This window comes from Tenrec ecaudatus, chromosome 1 (genome assembly GCF_050624435.1).
Source record: "Tenrec ecaudatus isolate mTenEca1 chromosome 1, mTenEca1.hap1, whole genome shotgun sequence".
NCBI lineage: Eukaryota > Metazoa > Chordata > Mammalia > Afrosoricida > Tenrecidae > Tenrec > Tenrec ecaudatus.
Window position 1 is genome coordinate 302,966,944 of NC_134530.1, and position 23,984 is coordinate 302,990,927.

Genomic DNA, 23,984 nt, shown 5'->3' on the forward strand with positions numbered 1-23,984 from the left:
ACAAGCCCTGAGCAAGACACACAGGGCTGGACCGGGCGGGTCTCGGGGCTACAGCCAAACACTGCTTCTTTAGGGCACAGATTCAGCTGGACAGTTTGGTCAGTGTCAAGTGCCCTAAATGCAGCATTGGAGGGAGAAACAAAGAAAAGATAACACTGACTGTGCTGAGCTGAAGCCGGGCAGGGCCCCGCTTCCCTGCCCATCTCCAGAGGTCAGCAACTGCGCCCCTGAAATGAGGAGACCGAAGAACAAACCCTGGAATGCCTGACTCCCTGAGAACCGGTCAGCCTGCCTGGCAGAGCTGATAAACTATACCCTGGGCCAAACACCTTGCTGCTGCTGCACAGACCTCCTCTCCTCGCGTTACTTTAAAAACTCCAGACCCGGCCAGACCAAATCCAGGGAGACATATGGTAGCCAACTAAAAAAGAGAGGGGGGGGGGAGGGAAAAAAGTGGGTAGCAGGGGCACAGGGCACTAACCCACTCAAGGGGAGGACAGTTTTTAATATCTCCACAGGGAATGAGGGACCAGACTTTAACCCAGTGCTCCAAGATGTAAATGCAACATACCAGCTTGGAGCAGGGAACCAGTGGAGAGGTCTGAGGGGCCGGCCCCAATCCCAAGTACGTGGACACCTGTCCCTCTCTTCAGAAGAATTCATTTCAGAGGACAGCACTGAAGCTGCAGCTCCAGGAGAGGGACATGTCTGATCAGAGCACACGGGAGCAAATGAAGGGGGAGGAAGAGACAGTTGAGCACATCTTGGCCCACCAAGCCTTGAGGAAAATATTCCAGCTCAGAGCAGCCAACCCACAGAGAAGACCACATGGCCGGCTTCAATATGAGACACGACATCCCTCACTGACCCATAGGCCTACAGGGGACAACACTGGAGACACAGTGTGGTAATTCTCCCTGATCTGATTCCATCACACGGAGGCAAAACACTAAGGGCGTGGAACAGAACAACAAAGGGAACAGAGCAACGAAGTCCCCAGGGAATACCAAAAATAGACTTTAGGGTCAGGGCTTGGCGCCCTAACAGACTCCACCGGAAAACACTCCTAAAGGCCAACAAACAGTCCTTGAACTAACTACAAGCTTTTCTTTCTTGTGTTTTGTTTCGGTTTTGTTTGTTTGTTTTTTGTCATTGGCTTCTTGTTGTTTTGTTTTATTTTGTTGCTTGGTTTTGCTCTGTCTTCTTTTTGTGCATGATATTATCTCCTCAGGTCTGTCTAAATAAGATAGGCTGGATGAACAAGCTGGAGGTGAAAACAACGGGACCGAAAGTTTCGGGGGACATGGGAGAGGAGGAGGTGGGGGGGGGAAGGAAGTGGTGTTAACAAACCCAGGGACAAGGAAACAACAAATGATCCAAATCGGGGGTGAGGAGGGTGTAGGAGGCCTGGTAGGGCGTGACCAAATGTACTGTAACTGAGAGGAATACCTATAACCCTAATGAAGATTGAACATGATAGTGGGACAAGAGGAAAGTAAAAGTAAATAGAGGAAAGAGATAGGAGGTAAAGGGCCTTTATAGAGGTCTACCTACAGGCATGTAATATGTAAATATATTTACATGAGGATGTGGAAATAGATCTATGTGCATACATGTATAGACTTAGTATTAAGGTAGCAGATGAACATTGGGCCTCCACTCAAGTACTCCCTCAATTCAAGAATATTTTGTTCTATTAAACTGGCATTCCATGATGCGCACCTTCCAAACACAATCGCTAAAGACAAAGCCGGTGTATAAGCAAATGTAGTGAAGAAAGCGGAAGGTGCCTGGCTATCAAAAGGTATAGTGTCTGGGGTCTTAAAGGCTTGAAGGTAAACAAGCGACTATGTAGCTCAGAAGCAACAAACCCCACATGGAAAAAGCACACCAGCCCTTGATAATTTACAAATTATTATTTTGTCATATCTTGCACTGTCTGACATCTCCCTTGACCCCCTTTTCTGTTGTCCGTCCCCCAGGGAAGAGGTCACATGTAGATCCTTGAACCTCCTCCATGGGGGATGGATAACAGAAAAGTGGGTGAAGGGAGACGTTGGACAGTGTAATATATGACAAAATAATAAAGGGTTCATGAGGGAGGGGGAAGCGGGGAGGGAGGAGAAAAATGAGGAGCTGATGCCAGGGGCTTAATTGGAGAGCAAATGCTTTGAGAATGATGAGGGCAATGAATGTAAAAATGTGCTTTACATGGTTGATGTACGTATGGATTATGATAAGAGTTGTATGAGCCCCAATAAAATGATTTTAAAAACAAAAAACTCCAGAGCCCGGGCAAAGCCGGAGATTCCCCTGGGCTACTTGCTAGACCATGGGGCTTCACCTGGGGCTTTCCCCTAGTAAAGCTATTTCTGTTTCTGCTCTACCTTTGTCCTTTCAGTTATCTTTGTCCGTCTCCCTGTGCCTCAGTTTACCTCTCACTCGTCCCGTGCCTCGGTTTACCTCTCAAACACTGTGGTGGATTGCTTTGGACTAGAATGTGGCCAATACCACTCCCTGGAAGGTGCTGGGATGAGCCAAAGAAATCCAAGAGCCTCTAAGTCCTACCCTTTATCCTGCACTATCAGCTACAGTACAAACGTTTGTAACTGCCAGGGTGCCACTGAGTAATATATATATTTTTTCCTGAAAAGGGACCAGTAGGCCAAATACATTTAGAAGCCATGCTTTGGAATCGATGCATCTCGGTTTCAGCACTAGAGGCTTTGTGTGGAAGTAAGAGATGTTTATTTTGCTGCTGTTGTTGTTGCTGAGAATATAATCAGGAACACATCTCCAGTCAGCCAGGTCTCCATGTTCAGCTCGGCGGCCTGGGTCGCATCTCTGAGCTCTTAACTCCTTTGGAGTCTCAAGAGGGTTAGCTGCCTCGGGATTGGAAGACCTTTGCTCAACCACAAAAGCCCACACCATTTCAGAAAGGAAACAGTCTGGGGGGAGTTCTCCTGACATGACTTTAAATTAGCACTTTTCCATGGAAACCCTGAAAAGTGGGAAGAGGCCCTAAGGCACAGGCCGAAAGTAGTTGCTCTTTCCCGCACACATATTTGCACACAAGCCCAAACCCCCAATTGAGTCCGACTCGGGGCAACACTATATGACAGAGTAAAATGGCCTCCCTGGCTTCCTGAGGTTGTACATCTTTTTCCAAGAGAAAACAGCCTCAACTTGGTCTGTGGAGCAGTTGGTGGGTTTGAACTGCCAACCTTGTGGTTAGTAGACCGATGCTTACCTGACCGCATCACAGGGCTTCTTCGTTTTCACACAATCCTGTACAAAAAAATGAACGGAACCCTGGTGGCATAGTGGTGAGGCGTTGGGCTGTGATCTGCATGGTGGGCAGTTCAAAACCACCAGTAGCTCTGCCGGAGAAACTCCTGTAAACAGTTACAGGCCCAGAAACCCACAGGGGAGTCAGCAATGACTCAATGGCAATGAGTGATGCAGAAACAAAGGTGTCCTGGTGGCATAGTGGGTTGCGAATGAGGCTGCTAACCACAAGGCTGGCAGTTCAAACTCACCAGCTACCCTGCAGGAAAAAGAGGAGACAGTTCTACTCGGTCTTTACAAGGTCACTAGATGGCAGTGAGTTTTTAATGTCAAAATCGTGCTGTGTTTGTTTAAATAGTTTACCATAGTCTGGCGCCCGGTCTTGCCCTTCATTTTCTTTTCTACTTTAAGCAGTAGATTTTTTGCAATGGTCCTCTTAATGTTTCTACAGAATGACTATGCAGTACAAGAAATGAATGATTCCGTCACCTCCCTATGGCTGGTTACAGAAAGACTGCCCTGTGTTTTATGCGATGATGAAAAAGTATTCCTTCAATCATAGGACGTTCCTTATGAAAAGATTCGCGTGTGAACAGCAGGGAAGGAGAAAGCAGGAGGAAGGCTTAGGCGGGGCGAGGGTCGGAGAGTTTTACCAGCCCTCCCAGCCCCTTGCTGAGTCTCGGAGGGCACCTATTGCTGGGCGCAGCCCCACAGAGCCCTAGACCCAGTCGCAGGTCTGCGGCGAGGCCAGAAAATATGGTTTCCGACACGTTCTTGGGTGGTCCTGGGGCGGCTTTTGCTGGTCCACGTTCTCGTTTGGAGAAGTGGTATCGCTTCTTGACTTTTCGGCTGAGACCCGGGGCAGAAAAGAGGTGCGTCCAGGATCCGGAGTCAGGAAGATAGGAGCGCCCAGAAACCTAACAGTGCCTGTCATGAGGAGGTCTAAGGCTGGGGATGCGAATTGTGTGGTTGCCACCACAGAGATGGCTGCTGTGCGAATTGAAGGGGCCGAGAGAGCAGGAGGTTTCACTGCCCAGCCAAGAGCCACGCACGCACAGAATGGATCGCACACGGGGCCTGAGGGGTGCTGCCCTCTGAGGACGCAGAGCCAGGGGAAAGGTTGAAAACTGGAGTCTACCTAAGTGGATGAAGGGCAAAACCGACACCAAAAAGGCGAAGAAAGCTGTGTCACCGAAGAGGATGCTCTGGTCTTGCAGAGAGTTTGCTTCCAAAGGAATGTCTCCTAGGAGACCAGGAATTATATATCAACCTTGACCGGAAAGCAGGAGCTCTGGAGGTGTAGCGGGTTCTGCATGGACCGTTCACCACAAAGCCAGCGGTTCAAACCCACCAGCTGCTCTGCGGGAGAAAGACGAGGCCGTCCAATCCTGTGAGGGTCTGAAGTCGCAGAAACCGCCCACGCATGGGCTACTGTGCTCTGTTCTGTAGGGTGGCTGTGGGTTGTAGTGGGCGCGATGGCGGTGAGCGACTGAGAGTTTTCCTGGAAAGAAGATCTCTGCTTGCACGATGGTTAAACGCTCGTTTGCTGGCCCAAAGGCCAGTGGTTTGCACCTACCGCCGCTTCATGGAAGCGAGGTGTGGCAGTTACCTTTGTATCAAAGTGGTCACCCTGGACAGAGGAGCTCCTGGGCGGCAACAATGCCTGAGCACTGGGTTACTAACACCAGGCTGGCTGTCTACGCCCATGCAAGAGCTGCCCACTGAGTAGAAACACAGCTTTGAAAGCCCTTGGAAGCAGACCTACACACAGAGCCAGCATGAGCCAGCATACTGGGAAGGTTGGAAGTTGGAGTCCACGTAGAGGCAGTGCAGAAGAACATCCTGGTGATTCACTTTAGGAAAATCAGCCATTCACAACTTTACGGGACCCTCTTCGACTCTGACACTCCTGGGGCAGCCCTAAGTCAAGGTGACTCGATAGCGATTGGTTAACCTTGACCTCGTGTTTAGGACTGTCTATATTTTAAGTTAAAGACTTTTACTTGTTGCTGCTTACTCCTGACTTTATTGACACTCCTTGTCTTTAGTGTGATCAACATCGAGGTCTGCACAATTTATTTTCTCAAAGTTTATTGTTGCCCCTCGAGACTGAAGTTGTTTCTTATCGATGCACTTTACCAAGGGCAATGTAACCTTGGGACATTCTTTTCCCTTTCCATGCATATCGACACATTAATAGTTGCTACTCTTTGAAACGGTACAAATAGATGGTCATTTTATTCTCCCGAGAAGGCTTAGGTTTCAAGGCCCTTTGAAGTTGAAGATGAAATTGTCCATTCCAGTTCTTAAAAATAACTCATAAATATAATGTCACTTCTGAGTTTGATTTCTCAGATATGAAGTATGGCTGAAACAGCTACGCTCAAAAATGTATTTCGAGTGGGACATGAAATCTCTATGCAATAGTTGATATGATTATACAGAAGAACTGCTTTACGTTTATGTATTCAACCATTACTGCAGTGAATTCACATGGATCAAATAAGTGAAATGAAGTTTGGAACTAGAAGAAATGGGAATATATATCTGTATGAGTATATATAAACCTAAAACCCACTGCCATCCAGGTGATGCTGACTCATAGTGACCCGACGTGGGGTTCTGGGCTGTAAATCTTTACAGAACTAGGCAACCTCGTCTTACTCCTTTAGAGCTCTACGGAAAACCTCTGTGCATTCATCCGAACGTCTTGATTTGGCTCCTTCTGACTTCTTTTTGTTTCTTAATCTTAAAAACATCTTTACCGGGCACTCGTTTTCGTCCATTCATAACGTTAAAAATACAGCAGTGACATGGTTCATATGGCAGTTACATAATCTCTGGCAACTTGTGAAGGGGTGGAGTCTAGTCTGTCACTCAGGCCATAGCTAGTGGAGGCCTCCGTGTGGGCATGGTCTTCCCCTGAGGATTCTGGGAACTCCTGTCTTCCTTCCTGGGGGCCAGGGACTCTCTCTGCTATGCTTTTCTGCTGACAAGCCACATGGAGCTACACTGATGCAGCCAGAGCCCTGGAAGAGGAAGAGCATCATGGAGACCCACGCCAGCTCTAAAATGCTTCCATGGTCACTGGATCCACAAGACTTTCCACCCACTGGCCTGTGATCTTCCTGTATTCTGCATCATTGCATGTGTTGCGTGAGTCCGAAGAGGAATTTCCAGACTGGTATTGGGCATATGGGCTAATATCAGACTTATGGACTGGATCTGGAGTGGGTTGGGGGGTTTTCTTAATATACAATTACTCTTGGATATAAAACTTCTTATATACATGAGTGTCTATAAAGTTGCTTCTCTAGTCAACCTGGACTAACACAGTTAAATTCCTAGGATCCTCAGTTCTTTGCAGTTGGAATAAATGACTGGTGTCATCACGTAGAAAGAAGTGTCTAAACCTTGATGGGCATATGTTGAGAAATTAAGTAACTTTTTAAATTCTTATCCATCAAGTCCATTTGTCCATGAATCTTTTGAAGCTCCCTCATGTGGTGTGTGTGTGTGTGTGTACATATATATGCATGAATATAGCCCCACACATACACACACATTCACATGCATATATCTATGCAGGTTTTCTTCAGAGAGAAACCAGATGGACAGTTTTGAGTTACTGATAAACCTTTTGGGTTTTTAATTTAGAAGATGAAATGCTGTAACACAGCATACAAAGGAAAAAAAGCAGCACACTAAAAATACGAGATAAATATATTTCATACAAGAACAACTGTATGAAGTATAAAGGGTATCTGTACACATAAATACAAGTTGGGGTAGTTATAGAATTGTCAGTTTAAGGATTAAGGGTGTAGGGGTGGAGTCTAACCTGTCAACCAGGTCATAGCCAATGAGGCTTCTGTGTGGGCATAGCCTTCCCCTAAGGATTCTGGGAATTCCGGTATTTTCCTCCTTGGAGGTGGGAGACTCTCTGCTCACACCCTGGGAGACATTGGAGCTGGCAATACACATGGACCCACCCTGATGCAGCCCTGGGTGCTGGAGAATCCATGTAGAGACCCCTGCCAGCACTGAGATGTTTCCAATGACACTGGATTCAAAGACTTTCTACCCACTGACCTGTGATCTTCTACATTTGGCATCATTGCATGTGTTTGGTGACTCTGAAGAGGATTTTATCGATTGGTATCAGACATATGGGCTAACATCAGACTTATGGACTTGATCTGGACTTGGATGTTTTCTCAATATTCAATTGCTCTTGTAGATAAAGCTCTTTCTTATACACATATAAGACCCAGTGGTCAACTGGGGAGGAGATGGGAAGGATGGCATCCTAACTCATGCCATCTGGGAGGCCTGTGACTCTGCCCAAGAGGTGTGCTCATGAGCACTTCGCCTCAGTATTTGGGGGATGCAGGGAAGCAGTAGGCCCAGGGCAAGGGGCTTGACTCTGGGCCTCAGCTTCTGGGCTTTGAAAACAAAAGCACTGGGTTTGACAATGTTTTAAGCGCCTTCCAGATTGAAGTGGCTTCTGATTGAAGGGTGGAAGAGAGATTATGTCCTGAAGAAATTTGAGACTAAGCCTGAGCTTATTCCAGACCCAAAGTTGTAGTCGTGCTGCCTCAAGCTCTTGTCTTTGCTAGCACTAGAAAATGAGCAGGAGATGTGAGCCCCGGAAATCACGGTTCCATTTCTTCTTGCTTTGTTAAGAGATGCCATCATGCAGGGGAAGCAGCAGGGGACAATTCTGGCCTGCAAGCACCAGAGAGCGTCTGTCAGTGGTTGCTGGTAACGTAGAATGGGCTGAATTCACACGTGCATGTTTGCATGGGTTCAGGCACATTTTCACTCCAGGTTGACCACCAATGGCTACCAGGAACGCAAAACCGACACGGGGAGCTACCCATGTCAAAAGGAACCATGCTCAGTGACTGGACACAGCCAGTGAGACTGGAAGATCTTTCCCTAACTGTCTTTTCCTGTTGAGACTTGAGTGCTGGCTGGGCTTGTCCTCAGGTCAGCTTCCCAGATGGGCTGTTTGGGCGGAAGAGCATCCTCTTAGCATGGTGGACCGCCGCCACAGACACTCACTGTGTTAGTGTCACCCGGGGGTGGGGTGGGGGTAGGGTCCAAGACGAGAGAGCCGTAAGAGGAAGGTCTCACTCAAAATCTTTAATTCTTTGGCATTGATAGACTTTTGAAAATAAAGGCAAAAACAACTGACCCCCCCCCCCCGCACCCCCACCCTAAAGAAGTGCAGCCATGTTCTGTAACCCACACAGGTGCTGTTTCATCAATCACACACAGAGCGTTACAGGCGCTTTGGATCATCCCAGCAACACAATGGAGGCATGATGTAGCTAAAGATTTCACTGATGGATACAAAGCTTTCAACAGAGAGAGGAGGAACTGGCTCCCCGGCATTTGTCAACGTCCACTGGAGAGACCCTCTTCAATCGGCCCGAGTTTAGGGAGCTAATGTGATTCACCTGATCATCACGTCAACTCGATATCGTTCCGTAGACAGTGAAACAGAGAGCAAGAGGCTCCCACTGAGCATCGTCTATTTACTAATTAATAGTGTTATCATTTGATTCCGCCTGTTTAAAAGACACTCATGGCCATCGATGAGATGCCAACTCACAGTGACCCTAGAGGACGGAGCAGAGCTGCCTGGTGAGTTCCGGAGACTCTAACTGTGGATCAGAGCGGAAAGCCCTGCCTTTCTCTCGCGGAGTGGCTGGTGCCTTCGAAGTGCTGACCTTTCAGATCACAGACCTACTCATCACCATTTGCCACCAGGGATCCTTTTTAAGACAGTGGAACCTTATTGTTTGCTTGCTTGGGCGCTAACTGAAATGTTGGAGGCTAAGTCCCAGGGACACGTTGGAAAAAAGGCCTGGCGATCTAATTTCCCCCAAATCAGCCACTGAAGCCCTTGTGAGCACAGCTCTGCTGGGACACCCATGAGGTCAAAGTCAAAGGTCAAGGTCAGTTTGAATGCCACTGCGTTATTTGCTAAAGGATGCAGAGGGACCCTCTCATTTCCTCTCTGTCTGGCAGATTTTCCCCTTGGTCGGTAAGAAGAGTCTTTTTGGTTGTGCACACGCATGTGCATGCGTGCGTGTGCGTGTGCATGTTTAAAAGTATCTGGGTGTCAGCGGGATACAGGACAAACACTATAGAATTGTGTAGATTCAGAAAAAGAACTATTTTAGGATCCACAATGTTGAGAATCCTCCAATTGACCTTTAATCCCGGGGCAGCCAGAAATCTTCAAATAATTCTGACCAGCATACACAAACCAAACCACAATCACTTCCATCGTGTCAATTCCAACTCAAAGAGACCCTCTAGATGGACGGACCTGCCCCTGTGGGTTTCCAACACTGTAACTCTGTATGGGAATAGAAAGCCTCATCTTTGTCTTACAGAGTGGCTGGTAGTTTTGAACTGCTGGCCTTTTGATTAGCAGCCCCAAGGGCAATCCACTCCGCCACCAGAGTCCACACAAGAATGACTTTGCAGAAGCCAGGAAGTTCCTTACTGTCTTATCCGGACAGATTTGTGACTTCCAGAGTCCTTTGAATGGCTGGCTTGAAAGCCGTGTGAAGTTTGTTTTAATCTCGGGATCTCCTGGGCTCGGTAATACTCTGGAGGGTTGGTTTCATGTATGGGATGCATAGTATAGGCTTGGGGAATCACCTTTGTATGGTTTAGCCTCATTGAGTATCTCACCTCTTGTTCAGAAGCCTTTGCCTATCTGGATGCAGCGATCTCCTATCACCAACGTGGCAAAGGCCTTGACCTGGGGTGACTTATCTCAGTTATACTTTCCTGAAGCGGTTTCCTGACGGACTATCTGTGTCTGCGGCCTTTTATCAGACCTCCAAGATGCACAAGTACATTCGTTGTTGCTGAAACTATACCGGGAGTCAAAAGACGAGTGGAAGGGGCGAGCAGGTGAAACAGAGAGACACTAAGCTTCTGTCGGAGTCCAGGGGAGGAGGAACAATAACAGCAGCAGCAAACAAACGAAACCACTGCCGTTGAGCCGATTCTGACGCATGGTCACTCTATCTAGGATTGCTGAGGCTGCGAGTTTCTTGACAGGAGCGGACAGCCTCATCCTTCTCTGAAGGAACAGCTGGTGGGTTCGAACCACTGACCTTACAGTTAGCAGCTCAGAGCGTAACCGATGGCACACTCGGGTGCCTTTCAGTTAGTAATAGTGTGCCAATATTGACTCATCAATTATAACGAATATAATACCCACAGGCAAGGAGTGTCGCCGCTGTGAAGTGCTGTTGAGTCTGTCGAGTTCTGACACGATCTTTAGATGGCAATAATAAAGAGGAATGTGTATCGGGGGTTGGAATCTATGTACTTCCTGTGCGATTTGCTGTCAAACTAAAACTGCTCTGAAAAATAGTGTGTGTGTGTGTGTGTGTGTGTGTGTGTGTGTGTTTTAAAGCACTGCTAGGCTGGTCCACATCCTAACCCACGGCTGGCTCAGCGCATTTCCTCGAGTGAAGTGGGAGAGGTTGAGGCACTCGCCCTTGGGGAGGAGCCAGACTTGGGGCATGAGCCCATGGGCACAGAAAGTACACAGACCTCTGTTCGGTGACGCAGCTACCACAGGATGGTACAGCCTCCTGAGCAGCTGCACGCCGCTGGGTAGACTCAGGGAGCCTCGGACTCGGGAGAAGGAGAGCTTCATGGGCAGCAGGCTGTGCACGCCAGAGGACTGCGAATGTTTCCTGAGCCCATATCCCAGGCAGTGAATCGGGGCCCACACTGGGATTTGTCCTCTAATCCTTCAAAAACCCGATGAGAAGACAGCTCTGGCCACACCGAACCTGACCGCACATTTCTCCACAGTTATCTCACTGGAGACCACTTGGGTGGTAAATAAACTGCCTTTGCCCAAGCCGGCTGGTATCCCGGGGCCAGACTGAGCCAGGAAGCTGAGTCCACGGAGATAAAAGGATGTCCTGCACGTCCTACAAACGTAACAGGGGAGAGTGTGGACCAGAACTCGTGGGCAGAGGACTCCTGCAGAATGCTGCTCATCTTACAGAATTGTAGGTGGGGGTTAAGGTCAACCTTAATCGCTGGTCTAAATAACCTTAATGATCTTGATACCTCTACAGTAGTCCTAGGCAAAAATCGGAAGCCAGGGATGTTTGTGAACAGAAAGGCAACCCAAACTTTGGAAGGCAAGTAGCTAGTCAGCTGATCGGTGCCTAGGAAAAAGAAATCAGAGCAAGGAGAGTCAGTGGTCATAGAGTGGGCATGCGTTGGAAGGGCAGGGCTGTGGGTGGGCGTGGCCAGTGAAGCCCACCTTGTCTAGGTCACCTTACTCCGCCCTGAGCCCTCAGAGAGGGTGGCGCTATAGTGGGTCTTCCCTTAAAGCTAGGAAGCAGCGCTCATGGACTTTATTACCCACACAGATGGAAACACCTGTCAGAACTAGGGAACAGAACTTGATGCAGTGGGTTATCCCCAGAATCTGGTCCATAAGGCAGTGTGCATAATTTGGGAAAATCACAGTCGGGGGGAGAGGGGGAGGCGGAACAAAGTTTCCTGCTCTGAGAAAGATGGACCAAGGCACGCTGGTCTTCTCTTGTTCCCCAGGGGCACTGTTGTGGCGGTTAGCCAAAGCAGTGGGACGCTGGAATGACGGCAGCCCCCTCCCCTCCAGGAGGGGCTGTGGCTGAAGATGGCACCAAGGCGATGTTGTCCATCTGAAGAATCAACGGTAGCTGCCTTCCCGCTGGTCCACAGCTGTTCATTGGTTTAATAGATATCACTGCACACCCACACCTGGCACGCACTGCCTAAGGCATTTACCATGTAGGGCTTGGTGGACAAGCTTAAAAGATCACCAGCTTCGTGAACTTCCTAATGAGCTTTGTGTTTCACCCTTTTTCACCTTACATCTTTTTTTTAATTGATCCAAACATTAAGATTTAATGTTTGATTTTGGGGGGAAAACAAAACACCTGAAAATTTCTATCGTGATTGTTCTCAGCCACATAAACAAACTACAGAGAACAGCATGAGCTGAATCAGTGATGAAAGAGTGGGAGATTGGTATGAGCCAGGATGATGCAAAGCCCCTGGCATCAGCACCTCATTTTTCCCCCTTCCTCCCCCACCCATGAGCCCTTGATAATTTAGAAATTATTATCTTGTCATATGTTACACTGTCCGACATCTCCTTCACCCACTTTTCTGTTGTCTGTCCCCCAGGGAGAAGGTTATATAGATATCCCTGTAATCGATTCCCCCTCTCTACCCCACCCTCCCTTCACCCTCCAGGTATTGCCACTCTCACCACTGGTCCTGAAGGGATCATCCGTCCTAGATTCCCTATGTTTCCAGTTCCTATTTGTACCAGTGTCCATCCTCTGGTCTAGCCAGATTTGTAAGGTAGAATTGGGATCATGACAGTGGGGATGGAGGGAGCATTTAAGAACTAGAGGATTGTTGTATGTTTCATTGTTGCTACACTGCACCCTGACTGGCTCATCTCCTCCCTGAGACCCTTCTGTACGGGGATGCACAGTTGCCTACAGAAGGGCTTTGGGTCCCCACTCCTCACTCCTCCTCATTCACAATGATATGATTTTTTGTTCTTTGATGCCTGATACCTCATTCCTTCAACATCTCGTGATTACACAGGCTGGTGTACTTCTTCCATGTGAGCTTTGTTGCTGCTCAGCTAAATGGCCACTTGTTTACCTTCAAGCCTTTAAGACCCCAGACACTATATCTTCTGATAGCCAGGCACCATCAGCTTTCTTCACCACATTTGCTTATGCACCCATGTGTCTTCAGTGAACGTATGGGGAGGTGAGCACACAATGATATGATTTTTTTGTCCTTTGATGGCACCACTCCTTTTAGCTCTGTCTACATGATCCCTGAAAGGAAAGAAGGCATCAGAACGGATAGAAACTTCACCAAGTTTGTCCACCCACTGCTGCTTCTTGGCATTGGTCAGTGGTTCAGGGACTTCCTCAAACAGCACCTTCCACTTTCTCAGATCTTCCTCCTCGCCAATGGTTCCAGTAACATATTGATCGATGGCATTGGAGATTTCTGACTTTACTCCAGTTTTAAACTTCATCGAAAGCATACATGGGTGGTGTGTAAGCCACCGATAGTTTGCTGTATCCCTGCAAGGCGTGTGCAGTGCATGGGAGACTCACTGCTGCCCTGCTCCAGTGCTGCTAACCTGGCCATTCTTGGCACAGCACACAGTTAGACCGGGTGTACTGCACAGCAAGGCTGGGGACCATGAAGTCCCTGAGAGCAGGCTCCGGCAAGTCTTTCTTCTCGGTGACAACATTGCTAAATCATGACCCGTCAATGCCACCGTGATTTTTCCTCTGACTTAAATGAAGACCAAAGAGAGTTCCAAGTTCATTTTCATCTGGTTTGTAAGAAGTCCATCTGAAGCACACAGCAGTTTCCATTTTTGTTTTTGAAAAGCATTTTTCAAGGCTGCTTCTTCATATCCTGGAGCAGCAATGCCACCAGACACCTCTCAGGGGATGATTTTGGCAGTAGGGACATCCCAAACATCAGCCAGTGCGACAAAGTCACCACATAAAGACATCCTATCAGCCCCTCTGGCTCTGGTGTGTGCGGTAGCAATGGGCGTGAGCATGGGTAGAGAGAGGAGACCACACACACTTTGGCCGCATCTTCACGGAGTGAAACTCCAACAGCAGCACCTGCTGGGCTGCCGTGTTTGAAAGAGGCAGCGGCGGGGAGGCCTGAAGCATCTTTGAGTTCCTTTACCAGCTGCCAGGCACTGAAAGCATCTCACAAGTGTATCCATCCAGGGGCTCCCCTTACGAGTGTGAGGGGAAGTCAGGGCTGCAGCGTGAAACTGAGCAGGTATTTGATGCGGGTCCATCCCGTACCTCAAGGGCACCTGAGATGCTTCTCGACTGCACTGTCCCCTGACGTCACCTGAAAGGGCTGCATCATCCCGTGCAGTGTGAGTGGACGCCTTCAAGGCTAGCTGGCGTCCAGTCTCAAGGAGGTGTCTTTACTGTCAGATCTCTGCGTCCCCCAGACGCCGCCCCACGTGCCTCTGGGTCGCACACGATGGTCACGCGAGCGTGGTTTTTGGCTGCTGCTCTCTGTAAGGAGACATCACCAAAGTCAATTTGCTCCACAGCTGCCTCCACCGTGACATCTGGAGAAGCCACCATGTTCCCAAGAGGATAAGAGATTACAGACAACAACTCTTAGGAGACCGAAATCCAGTCTGGCCAGGTCCGCAGTATCTTCTGGGATATGACGAGACACGATTCCCGCATGGGCCGCAAGGTGCAGGGGGTTCACACGGCCCCCTAACCTTTCGGGAAACCCTGGCAGCTCTGAGACGTCTCTGACGGCCATGCCGGAATCTTGTTTATCAGTCCTTCCGGCAATAACCAGATCCACGCCAACAAAAGTGACGTTCCTGGCAAACTCCACGGCCCAGTTTTGTCTGGAACACTAAATAAGGGGAGCAGGCTGGGAGGCAGGGCTACAGACGGAGAGTCCGGGACTGACGGCGGAGAGAACCCAGCTTGTGACCCACCCCTGGAAAAAATCTTCCTGTAGGCCCTCCTGACTGGGTACTGGTGTCAGAGACCCATTAACAGTCTACGATTTATGGAATAAAACTCATGAAAAGGCCCCCTTCAGTCCTGATCAGATCAGGGCCTCTGCACTTCACACCGGGAGCCCCTCCCAGCACGGGCACCTCGCCTCTCACCTTGGCTTTCTAAAGCTGCACACCTGGGATTCATTGCCTGTTTCTGAGGCCATGTCTCCGGCTCCCAGCATTCTTTCGCATTCCCAGGTCACTCGCCGTTGGTTGGGTTTCCAGGGGGGTGTCTCTCAGGGCAACTTTCACTCCACAGTCTTCCTTTCTGAGAAATGCCAGCAAGCCCCACAACTCCCTGCCCTGAGGATCCCAGACCCGCCTCTCCAGCCCAGCGCTCTCCTGCACACCATGCTGGAGTTTTTCATTGTTTACTTAAAACACCAGAAAGCACCAGCTGAGCACGGCCAAATCATCGCATGTTTGTGTCCTAAACTCGCTTCGCTTGGGCTGCCAGTTCAGTAATAAATAGCACCTGTATCTATCTGCCCACCCAGGCACCCACGACAGCACGCTGAGTGTCAGCCATGCCTACTCTCTCTCCTTTAGGTCCCAAATCCAATCAGCTACGGGGGCCGGACTGGCCCCCCCTCCCTAACTCCCCAATCTGCCCTCTTTACCCTTCCACACCGACGACCTACATTCCCACCACCCACCATCCTATCACCCGGACGCCGGCCACTCTCTGCCAATTAGGCTTCCTGACTCATGTCTTGTCTTCCCTCCAGTTCACCTTCCCCTGTAGCCAGAATGATGAGGCTGCCAATCTGCTCCCGTCTAACTCTGCCCAGGCGGCAGGCTGAGGCGGTCACTGCCTGCAGCTCTGGCCCCCTTCACCTTCCGCACCCTGGACACGTTCTGTTTCCCGCTTCCCCCTCACCTGCCGTGTCCTGCTTAGTGGTTCACCTTTCAGCTCAGGACACGCCCCCCGCCCCCCACACACCCCTTATAATTCCCAGCCAGCCTTCTCTTTTCCTCTAAGACTCCACTTCCTCCACGATGCCTTCTGGCCTGGAACACGGTACACGTGTCCCATTGTAAATGCCCAGTAACCTGGGCCCAGGATGAAAAGCTAAGTTCCTGATGCCCAGAGGATGCCTGCCACATGGGGTGTGGTTGTCCCACGGGTCACAGAGAATGACTTTTTCAGAGAGATTTTCCCACTGTCATCGTAACGGAAGCAGATCACCAGGCCTGGCTTCCGTGCGACTTCGGGGTGGGTTCAAAGAGACCTATCGGGGAGCAGTCGAGTGCACCCCATCTGTGCCCCCCAGGAATGTCTGCCATGGACCCAGTGCTCAAAGCAATCCCAGAGCAGAGCCAACAGCAAATGCAGAAGGTGAATGAGTCAACTGGGAAATGCGTTTTGCTGCTGTAATAATTGATTTTAGGAAAGATTTTTGGACTGAGATGGTGACTTCCTTAGACAAGCAAGGTGAGGGAGAAATGCTACCCCCACAGGCCCGCGTTCCTCTCACAGGTGCCGCCACTTGCGAGGCAAACCCTGAGGGTCAGACATAGCTGGGGAACCTAGAGTCCAGATGGTTAGGTGCTGCACAAATGATTCTCTGTTGTAGAAACTGCCCGGGACCATCCTTCCTGTCCCCACAGTTACTGCAAGTCACAGCTCTCAGGAGATGCCTGGGCGAGGCCAGCCGGTGGAAAGTGCTAATGACAGGGCCTGGCCGAGGTGGGGAACAGCACGCGCCACAAACGTCCCTCAAGTCCAGAACAGCTACAGCGAAACCAGAGAAGCAGAGGGCTGTAGGAAGGCCCAAGCCAACCGCATCTTTATGTAGCAGAATTTTTATTTTAAAAAGATGACGACCTTTTCATGTAACTATCAGTCTCCCCCCCACCATTTTTTAATAAATCATTTTATTGGGGCTCATACAACTCTTATCACAATTCATACATACATCAATTGAGTAAAGCACCCTTATACATTCGTTGCCCTCGTCATTCTCAAAATTCACCTTCCACTTGGGTTCCTGGACTCAGCTCATTTTCCATCCCCCCCCATTCACCCCCTTTTGTTCCTGAATGTCAGAGGGCAAGAGTGGTCCATTTGGGGGAGCTACTGTCCCCATGGCTGTTTTAAACAGGTGTCTTCTAAAACACTGCTCTGACCTGAGTAAGGAAAAAGACCAACCCAAGGCACTTTATTATTTGTTGGGAAATTTTATCTGCACCGCCCAGCTCACCTTGCCAATAGCAGCTGGGCACCAGCACAAAATCAATCTTCAGGGCATGTCTGTGCCCTCCCTGGGGGAGGGAGGTAGATGGCGTTACCTCTGCCACCAATAAGTGAGCTGCTGTGTGCTCCACAGCCGTTGGGTCTCATGATTTGTGGGATTCCAAATCTGTGAATTACTCTACCCACTAGAATGGATTTGTAACCCTAAGTCAACAAACACATTCACAGATAGGTGTGAGATGGCGGAAAATTGGATTTTCCCAGTAGTGCTATGTTCCCAGCGGAGGCTGAACAAGGTGACAGTGATAGGTTTGGCGTCACCTTGGCTGGACCAGGATTTTCAGTGGTTTGGCAGCTGAAGCCTAGTAATCCCCATGATGTGACCTAATACCACATTATCGACTCCAGAATGGGATCTGCTGTGAGGATACAAAGCAGTTGTCAGAAGATCAGGGCAGGGGGCAATCCCCTTACACGGTGCATCTAAAATGGAAAGGCCGTTTCCTCGGGATGTGGCCTTCTTCCTATATAAGCATGCTGTGGAAAAGCCTATTTGCTTTTAAGTCTGGATCCTGCATCGGGCGCATCAACCTCTTCTTCTTCGGGCTGGGCTCAACAGCCTGCTGATCCCAGAAGCCATATGTGGCCTGCCATCTGACTTGTCCTTAGCCCTGCTGCCTTTACATTCATTCACTTCGCCAGTTACCAGCCTGACCTACTCTCCTTGGATTCATCCCCCAGGGGAGCCACCAGGCTGTGGGGTACCTACCCTCCCTGAGCTCAGCAGTCTCCAAAGTTACTCACGTTAAGAGAAGTTTCCAGGTTAGCACCTGGCACACAGACTTGGAACCGGGCTGGACTTGCCTGCTTCTACAACTGTATGAGCCATTGTCTTGATAAAAATCTCTCTTTCTCTACACACACATAAGCAAGATAGACAAATCTTCCTTGGAAGAAGTATGGCCGGAGTGCTCCTTAGAGGCAAGGATGGCAAGCTTTCGTCACTTTGGACGCGTTCTTGGGAATGAGAAGCCCCCTTGCTGGTGAAGTAGAGGATCAGCGAAAAAGCGGCAGAACCTGGACAAGAACAAGAAGCTTGGACACAGTGGCTGCAACAACGGGTCCAAATATAACAGTCATCGTGAGGCGAGTGGAAGACTGGGGAGTGGTGTTTCACTGTGACTCAGAGCTGATTCGATGACACCTAACATTATATAAGGCAAGTGACATTCAGAGTGAACTGGGTTTGCCTTGAAAACTCCATCATTGAAAGTATAGCATAACCATCATTGCTATCCCTATGGTTACTATATTGATTATTAGGTCTGATCAGGCAGCTTCCAACTCACGGAGACCCCATGCACAAGAAAAGGAGACCCTTCCCGGTCCAGTGCCATTGGGACAATCATTGCTGTACATCAATCCATCGCACTGAGGGTCTCCCTTACGTTCACTGATCATCTGTCAAGTATGATGTCCTTGTCTCCTCCAGGGACTGTCCTTCGTATGGCATGTCCAAGGTCATTGAGACGAAGTCTCACTCATGGTGCTTCCAAGGAACACCCTGACTTGACTTCTTCCAACCCAGATTTGTTTGTTCTCCTGGCAGCGCATGGCGCTTTCAAGATTCTATGTAAGCACCAGAATTCAAAGGCCTAAATTCCTTTTCAGTTTTTCCTTATTCATTGTTCAGCTTTTTATGAAGTAATTGGAAATACCAAGGTTTGGGTCAGTAGAATCTTCATTCTTAGTGTGACATCTCTGCCTTTAAAATACTTTAAAGAGGTCTATGCAGCCTATCTGCCCAGTGCAATATATCCAAGTGGGAGGCAGGGCCAGGTAAAATGAACTTTGTGGGCAATGTCAACCTTCACTACATATCATGATGCTGTCTCTTGGTTCAGGTGTGAGGATTTTTGTTCTCTTTAATTTGAGACGTAACCCCTCCTTAAGGCTGTAATCTTTTATCGTTGTCAACAAATGGTTCAAGTCCTCTTTGCTTTCAGCAAGCAAGGCATTCTGTTTATCATGGCTTATTAATGAGTCGTCCTCTAGTCCTGATAGCACATTCTTATTTATATTCAGATTCTCAGAATATTTGCTCATCATAAAATATGGTGAATAGCACTTCAGAGGACAGCATTGAAGCTGCAGCTCTGGGAGAGGGGCATGTCTGATCAGAGCCCACGGGAGCAAATGAAGGGGGAGGAAGAGAGACTGGAGCACATCCTGGTCCACCAAACCGTGAGGACGATATTCCTGCTCAGAGCAGCCATAGGTTTCCCCCCCCACTACGAGACACGACATCCCTCACTGACCCATGGCCCTATGGTGGACATCACTGGAGACACAGTATGTGAATTGCACCCGATCTGACCCCACCACATTGAAGTGAAACACTAAAGGCACACAACAGAACAGCCAGGGGTACAGAGCAACAATATCCCCAGGGAATATCAAAAATGGACTTTGGGGCCAGGGCATGGTACCACACCAGAATCAACAAGAAACACTCCTAATGGTCAACAAACAGACCTTGAACTATTTACAGGCTTATTTTTTTGGTCTTTGGATTTTTTTGTTGCTATTGTTTTGTTATCTTTTGTTGCTTTGTTTTGCTCTGTCTTATTTTGTGCATATTATTATCTCTGCATGTCTATCTAGATAAGATAGGTGGGATAAACAATCTGGAGGAGAAAACAACGGACCAACAGTTGGGGTGGGCGGGGACTTGGGAGAGGAGGAGGTAGGGGAAAGGAAGTGGGTGTTAACAAACCCAGGGACAAGGGAATAACAAGTGATCCAACATCGATGGCGAGAAGGGTGGAGGAGGCCTGGTAGGGCTTGATCAAGGGTAATGTAACCAAGAAGAATTATTAAAACCCAAATGAAGGCTGAACATGATAGTGGGACAAGAGGAAAGTAAAAGGAAACAGAAGAAAGAAGTAGGAGGCAAAAGGCATTTATAGAGGTCTAAATACAGGCATGTACATATGTAAATATGTTTATATATGAGGATGGGGAAATAGATTTATGTGCATATATTTATGTTTAGTATTAAGGTAGCAGATGGACATTGGGCCTACTCAAGTACTGCCTCAATGCAAGAACACTTTGTTCTGTTAAACTGGCATTCTATGATGTTCACCTTCCCAACACAATTGCTGAAGACAAAGCGGGTGCATAAGCAAATGTGGTGAAGAAAGCTGATGGTGCCCAGCTATCAAAAGATATAGCATCTGGGGTCTTAAAGGCTTGAAAGTAAACAAGCAGACAGACATCTAGCTGAAAAGCAACAAAGCCCACATGGAAGAAGCACATCAGCCAGTGTGATCATGAGGTACTGATAGGATCAGTAACAGGCATCATCAGAACAAAAAATATCATTGTGAATGAGAGGGAGTGTGGAGTGGAGACCCAGAGCCCATCTGTAGGCAACTGAATATCCCTTACAGAAGGGTTATGGGGAGGATACAGGGTACAGTACAGCACTGATAAAACACAGAACTTTCCTCTACTTCGTTAATTCTTCCCGCCCCCGCCCATATCATGATCTCAATTCTACCTTACAAATCCAGCTAGATCAGAGCATGTACACTGGTACAGATACGAGCTGGAAACACAGGGAATCCATGACAGATTAACCCCTCAGGACCAATAAAGAGAGTAGCGATACCAGGAGGGGAAGAGGAAGGTGGGGGAGAAAGGGGAAACTGATCACAATGATCTACATATAATCCTCTCCCTGGGGGGGGGGGAGACAACAAAAAAAGTAGGTAAAGGGAGACACTGGACAGTGTAAGATATGAAAAAATAACAGTAATTTATAAATTATCAAGGATTCATAAGGGAGGGTGGGTGGGGAAGGGAGGCGAAAAATAAGCTGATGCCAAGGGCTCAAGTAGAAAGCAAATGATTTGAGAATGGTGATGGCAACAAATATACAAATGTGCTTGATACAATGGATGTATGTATGGATTGTGATAAGAGTTGTACAAGCCCCCAATAAAATGATTAAAAAATATATACCTAGTGAATAGATACAACTCTGGCTCACACCTCACATTTTTAACCACAAAATATCTCTTTATTCTGTTGGAATGACTGCATCTAGGTCCATGTCTAGGTTCTGCATGAGCACAGTGAAGTGGTCTGGAATTCTAATTTATCACAATACTGTCCAAAATTTGTTATGATTCACAAAGTCAAATGCTTTTGCATAGTAAACAAAAACCCAAAACAAACCACACACACAAGAAAACCTTATTCTGGTAATCTTCACTTTCAGATAAAACCCATCTGACTTAAGCAACGAAATCCCTTATTCCATGTTCTCTTGTAAACTCAGCTTGGATTTCTGGCCGTTTGCTCTCAATGTACAGCTGCAAGCTTCTGAAATCATCTGTTTCACTTGTGTATAATATTAGTGATACTGTCAGATGGTTTCCATACTCTTGTTGGATCAGTTTTTGGGGGGATGGACACCCATACGTATCTCTCCACTGTTGTCTAGGCAGCTGTTTTCCTGCTTTCATGGTGTGGAGGAGTAAGCATTTCCAATTTCTGCATTCCTTTGTTTAAATATTTTAATTCGTGTTCTGTCAATCCTGGATGGAGCCTTGTTTTCCCCTATGCCTTCAGGACAGCTTGCTACTTTCCCTTTCTCTATTTAATTCTTGATCATGTGCTACGGCCCAGTTCTTTGTGGCACAGTGACCGTGTATTCCTTTTTACGTTGACGATTAATTCCTAAGTTATTCAATTGTTTTGTACATGGGAATAGCTCGGTATCACAACACAAGGCTTAATTTCTTTAATTTTTCTTTGTGACATTATTTATTGTTCTTATCAAGTATTTTCCCATAAATTCTTTCATTACGTATTTATTTAAAAAAAATCATTTTACGGGGGGCTCTTACAAATCTTATGACAATCCATGATGCAGTTGTATTAAGCACACTTGTACATATGTTGCCATCAACATTTCCTAGTTTCTTTCTATGTGAGCCTCCTCTTTTTTACCCTCCCACCCTGGTGAATCCTTGATCAATTATATATTATTGTTGTTATTTCGTATCTTACATTGTTGTCTCCCTGCATCCACATGTCTGCTATTTGTCCCCCTGGGGGGTGGGCTATATATCCAACCTTGTAATGGGTTCCCCCTTTCTCCCTCTTCCTCCCCTCCCCCTCCCCCCACCATCCCCCTCCCCTCATATTGCCACTCTACTACTGTTCCTGAGGGTTTTTTATCTGTCCTGAATTCCATGTGTTGAGAGCTCTTATCTGTACCAATGGGTGTAGTCCGGTCTAGCCAGATTTGTAAGGTAGAACTGGGTCATGGTAGTGGGAGAAGGGGGAGGAGGAAGCATTCAGCAAGTAGAAGAAGGTTGTGTGTTTCGTTGGTGCAATACTGCACCCTGGTTGAACTGTCCCTTTCTTGTGATCCTTCTGTGGGGAATGTACTTTCGTATGAGCTCCTGAAAGCCTGTTCTGCAATTGGCTTTGGTCTTATTGTGACTGATAATACTAAGCTTCTCTGTTGTCTTTGTCCACAGCTGTTGATTTGCATCCTGTTTCAAGTCCATGTAAATAAACCAAACTCCAAACTCATTGCCATCGAACTGATTGCAACTCATGTGTACAGTCACTGTTTATGTTGTTGAAATGGTATTTTCAAGCAAATATGCCATTGTCTTGCAAAATTCTACCATGAAATCTCTGGAATCGTGGGCCACATTTTCCAGCTACTAACTAATCCTTCTTCATTTCCAACTTTCTCATTCCAATAACCAGCAATCATCAATGCAGCTTTGATTGCATGTTTGATCAGTATCATACTGCAAAGGAAATCATTAATTTCTCCATCTTTGGCACCAGGTCTTGGTATATAAATTTGAAAAATATTCATATGAACTATTCTTCCTTGTAGGCATATGGATTTTATCAAATCAATAATAGTGCTGTACTTCAGGATCGATCTTGATATATTCTAATTCACAATGAATGTGACACCATTTCTCTTCAACTTCGTTTCCCTAATAAACCAAACTCACAGCCATCAAGTGAATTAGGACTCATAGCAACCTTATAGGACAGGGTAGAACTGGCCCTTGGGTTTCTGAGATTGCAACTCTTTGCAGGAGTAGAACCTCTTCTTTCTCCCATGTAGGGGCTGGTGGTTTTGAACTGGTAACCTTGTGGCTAGCAGCCCAATGCATAACCACTATGCCACTAGGCCTCCTTCGCTTGGCATAGACCATACAATTGTTTAATTCAGAATGATCAATACCAATCCATTCTACTAATGCCTAGAATGTCAGTCTTTGTGCATTCCATTTCATTTTTTAATTTTTCTTGATTCTTTTTAATCTGTTTATCACACATCCTACTTACTAATGCACATCTGTCGCGGTTTCTTCTCATTTTATGTTGTGCCATTTCAGCAAATGAAGTTTCCCCAAAGTTTAATCCACTCATGTCATTAAGTTCTGCTCTATTAAGAGGAGGCAGCTCTTTTCCAGTTGCATTTAGTGTGCCTTAGGGCGCCCTAGTGGCACAGTGGTTATTGTGGGATGTGATCAGAAAGGTAAGCAGTCAACTGCTCTCAGGGCAAGACAGGGTTTTCCCATAAAGAGTTACAGTCTCATCAACTCACAGGGAAGTTCTGCCCTGTCTGACAGGGTCACTTTGGTTGGCATCAACTTGATGGCGGTGAGTTTGGCTTCAGTTTGGGTTAGAGGGCCTTCAGATCTGACGGGCTCGTCTCGTGGCACTGTCTCAAGCAAGGTTCTACTGCTGTCTGTGCATGGTGCACCAACAGGATGGCAGCTGAGGCTTGCACTGGGCCAT

At 47.6% G+C, this 23,984-nt stretch overlaps 1 protein-coding gene and 1 pseudogene across 1 annotated transcript in view; both read right to left on the minus strand.

The window, feature by feature from the left end:
• PHACTR1 (phosphatase and actin regulator 1) overlaps positions 1-23,984 on the minus strand; it is a 355,341-nt gene that overhangs the window by 113,740 nt on the left and 217,617 nt on the right. The window lies entirely within an intron of this gene.
• Positions 4,007-15,099, minus strand: LOC142429837 (bifunctional purine biosynthesis protein ATIC-like; annotated as a pseudogene).